The sequence below is a fragment of the Micropterus dolomieu genome, linkage group LG20 (genome assembly GCF_021292245.1).
Source record: "Micropterus dolomieu isolate WLL.071019.BEF.003 ecotype Adirondacks linkage group LG20, ASM2129224v1, whole genome shotgun sequence".
NCBI classification, from domain to species: Eukaryota; Metazoa; Chordata; class Actinopteri; order Centrarchiformes; family Centrarchidae; genus Micropterus; species Micropterus dolomieu.
This window is the reverse complement of record NC_060169.1, coordinates 3,352,932-3,357,408: the sequence shown is the minus strand read 5'-3', so window position 1 is coordinate 3,357,408 and position 4,477 is coordinate 3,352,932. Positions and strand designations below refer to the sequence as shown.

Sequence of the window (4,477 nt, the reverse complement as noted above, 5' to 3'; positions counted from 1 at the left end):
CCTCTATTTGAGTAGTTATGTTAACTGTTGTTGCTATCTGTTGTTGATATTAGTGCTGAAAAGAAGTTACTTGTGCAGTGTTTTTATTTTCAGCAAGACACTCCTTCATCTAATGTAATCAATGCTTGTTCATAATACTTTCCTACAAAATTCCTTTAGAAATGATGACAAAGAAATGTTTTACTATTCTCTTAATCGCCAGCTTGAATTTAAGGATGAATCAACAAATTCCCCGGTTCCTAAGGAGAGACGATCTTTGATTTAATCCAAGCTTTCCTCATGTAACCTGAGCTCCCCCAAGTGGACGAAATAAGTATTACATGCCCTCATCGGAAATGCCGTTAAATGTATAAATATCCTGACCAATAATGTGACAATTGTTTCCTGTTACCAAATGCCTAGAACGGTACAACCATTCAACCATTGAGGTTCGATTGTGGAAAATATTTGATTATAATACGTGCAAATAGATTTCTTTTAGACATTAAGTTTAGAAAGGCAGTCCCTTGGGAAACCTGAGACGCCCCCTGGGGAACCACGCAAACAGACCCTTTTGTTTCGCCTGAAGCTACACACCTGAAGTGCCGCGACATCAATCTGCCTTCAGTTTGTTTTAATTTCTTTATTTCTTTTGTTTGTTAAAGTTATGAGTCCGTTAAGTTACACTGGACTAATTCAGGAACGACCAAGTTCCATTTTAAGCCTTTTCGTCGAGCCAACTTCACCGAGGTCAGACCAAGCCACGTGGTCTCTAGGATTATAGCAACTCCGGTGGTGCCCTTAACGAGGAAAATTTTGATTTTATGAATCTTCAATTATGAATTCATAATTGGGTATCAATTCTCATAAATTTATTAAAATGCATAATTAAAATTTTTTAGGTCTGCTACAATATATATATATATATATATATATATATATATATAATGTATAGAAGACTAGAGCAGTTGGTCATCGGTTGATCCTACATTGAAATAATGAACAAAATTCCTTCATTGAATTGTTCATCTCTCAATGAACTTTTGGTATTACGTTTTTTAACTTTGGCAGTTAGCTGCTTACTTTTGTACCATTTAACTGGACTGAACTGCTTATATTGTGTTATAAAACCTTTGACCGGTAGTGTTCAATGGGGGCCAACAGTTAAATAAAATGCTCATGCCTTTATACAAAGAAGCTTTTCATTAAAACAAACTATTAAACTAGAGAAACAGATAATAAAATCTGTTTAGAAAATATTAGACCCCAAGACAGAAAAAATATCTAATAAACTACATGAAACTGACACTGACAGTTTCAACCATATTCTAAGGTTAATCTACTTCTATTTAATTAATCAAGCGGGCTCCGGGTTGCTGGTAACTGTCAGGTAAAAATCAAGTTCACTGTTCATTTGCATAGCGTTTCTGTCATGTTTTTGGTGCCAAAATACTCCTTAAAATACTGGGACAAAACTACATAAACAGAACAGAGCGCTGACACGGATCCCTACATTTACCATAGTATTATCAGAGCTGGCCTGAATGCATCTTATGAATAATAAGCGTGCATGGTGTCCTACTGACTGTAGAGCTCTGGCATATTATGCAAAGAAAGACAAAACCTCTCAACACAAAGCTAATAAATCACTCAGATCCGTTTTACACCAACATGACGGCAACTAAGACAAATTGCCTCAGTTTGATTCAGTGACGCAGTTATTCATAGTCCTCGCTGATCGAGTAAACCAAGCTTATTCAAGCACAACAGCTTGAACAAAGAGCTCACCAGTGTTTGTTCAGCCAGGGAAGGACTTCTGATAGCATCAGATTCGTTTAAGGAGGGCCTGTAAATCGTGTTTTCACAGGGAGGTCTCTAAAGCAAAATTACCGTCCAATCTCCATCCTTGTGTGGTCAGTTAATATGTTTACAAAAGTCGTTTACTGCTTCTGTTTCTTTGTCCTTTCTCTGAACTCGTCTCCTTGTGGGGAAGACAAAAAGTCAAGAAATCCAAAACTTACTGAACTAAACCCCAGCAGTAATGTCTTGAGTCAAAATTATGAGCCAGCAGGGTCGTACATTTCTACTTTGTCTCTAATGAACTCGTGAATCATTTAGAGTCACATTGTCAAGTCACAGCGAAACTGTGTCTTCTTTTGACGCATTTCCTGCTGAAGCTCAATCTTCAGGCGAGAGAAAAACACAGAGAAATATGGTGGAAAAGTAGAAATTAATGGGGTATAAGTTCGGAGCAGACAGGTGCTTATTTTTGGGATGAGATGGGTGGACGGATGAGGTTATTAAAACATTACAGCTTATGTGATGGTTTTCTGCGATGGAGTTATTTTCAGCACGATGTCACCGTCAAAGTTATATTCCTACGTTCTGCTTGACTGTAGAATGTTAAAACATCCATAGAGATGTGCTTGAAGTAGTTTTGTACCTGTAATTTTAGCTTTGAAAATGTGTACATTTTAGTTTGTGCCTGCAAACTTTGTAATAAAAGCGTGTCATCTGCAAGTTTCATTTTATTTTTTCAAGTTTGAACATTTATGTTTCTGCCTCTAAAGGTGTGCAGTCAGTTTCATGTTTGCAAGCTTTCACCTTCCGCCCTGTTGTTGTGTTTATATATTTATGCATTACACGTTGAAGTGTTTGGTTCATTTTTTTTGAATCTCCTATACAAGAGCAGCTGGTGACTGTCTCACTGTAGCAGCTCTAAAGTTAAATGTGCCTGCCCTCCCTTGTGAATCCTTCATTTTATTTACTCAATTCTGGGGGAAAAAAACTGTAGTAAACCTGTAACGTCTGTGAGAGTGCGTGCACACACACACACACACACACACACACACACACACACGCACACAGAGCATGAGATTTATTACATGCTTGCAGGCAGGAAACTCAAAGCACAAACTTATAAAACAGAGTTTACAGGAAAACTTAATCTTCAGACTTAAAATGAACCCCAAAGTGTTGTGCACTCTGATCCTGGCATTACACAACAGTACATTTATCAACAGCTGTCTGCGAAGGAAGAACTACGGTGACGACATCATTACAACTATTGGAGAGAAGTCCAGACTTTATGTTGATTTATATTACAGCTTCTAAGAGACCACACACGTTGATAAAAAAAGACTACATGTGCCTTTGAAGTTGACTTTTGTAATGATACATACATACATTTACTCAAGTACTGTACTTAAGTTTCTGAGGTACTTGTACTTTACTTGAGTATTTTTCTATTTTCTGCTACTTCACACTTCTACTCCACTTCATCTCAGATTCAGATTAATAACTCAAAAACATTTTGCTGTATTATTATAGATTATAATTAAGCAATTATTTATTGATCCCTGAGGTTAAATTCAGTATATAAAGTTTATCAAATTAGCTGCACATTTACCAGCATTAAAGTGATTAACTATTATTAATTAATGCATCAATCATTATAATATGTATTATTCTGAAATGGGCCACTTTTAACTTTGGTACTTTAAGTATGTTTTGATGCTAGAACCTTTGTACTTGAGTAAGATTTTGAATGCATGACTTTTACTTGTAAATGAGTATTTCTACACTGTGGTATTGGTATTTTTACTAAAGCATAAGTACTTCTTCCAGCGCTGACAGTCAGTTTATAGTTTGATGTGATAGATGACGCAGAGCTCACAGCTCAATGCATAGACAGTCTAGATTACAACAAACTATGGAAATAAAAAATTTCTTATGCTATTATGCTTTCAAGTTTAACCTTAGTTTTTTCTTTTAGTTCAAAATGCACCTAATAAAATAAATTTATATTTTTTTGCTGCGCATTATCTACATGCAACTATAATTCCAGTTTTAGTCGGTTTTTGGATTCTGTGTTTCTATAGCTTTATCTGATCTTGTCATGTGTAGTCTAGTCCTTTGTTCATTCACATGTTTAAGTTTTCTTATTATCTGTCTTGTCTCATATTCTAGTTATGTCCTGTATTCTTATCTGTGTCTTAGTGTCTACTCCTGGTCCGTGTACTTTGATATTATTTTGTCCATGTTTGCTCTGCGTTCTGTATAATCTTAGTTCAGTCTGTTTTCCCTGTTAGTTGTGTTTTTTGGTATATTAGTGATCTGTCTGCTTATGTTCTGGTTCAGTAATTTATATTCTGTTTCTTCCTGGTTATTAGTTTCCCTATGGCATTATTGGTGTCTGTCTTTTTCCCCTGCTGTCTTTCTACCTGCCTGTGTCTCATTAGTCCTGATCCTCCTCACCTTTAGTCCCTGTGTGTATATATATATGCCTGCTTGTGTCTTCAGTCTTTGTCCTTGCGTCATATGTTGAGTGTTCTCCTGTGCTCTGTTCGCTGTGTTTTTGGATCTTACCTTTGGATAGTACTTTGTTCCTTGTTTTTGGATTATGTTTCTGTTGGAATTACCCTTGTTTGGACTCTTTCCTCACCTCAGCTCCCTGCCTTCACTCAGCCGACCCATGACAGCCCAATTTAAAGAACAA

General features: G+C 36.4%; 1 protein-coding gene across 1 annotated transcript in view; it reads left to right on the top strand.

The window, feature by feature from the left end:
• drd4b (dopamine receptor D4b) overlaps window positions 1–4,477 on the top strand; it is a 30,951-nt gene that overhangs the window by 24,739 nt on the left and 1,735 nt on the right. The gene's annotated exons all lie outside the window — the stretch shown is intronic.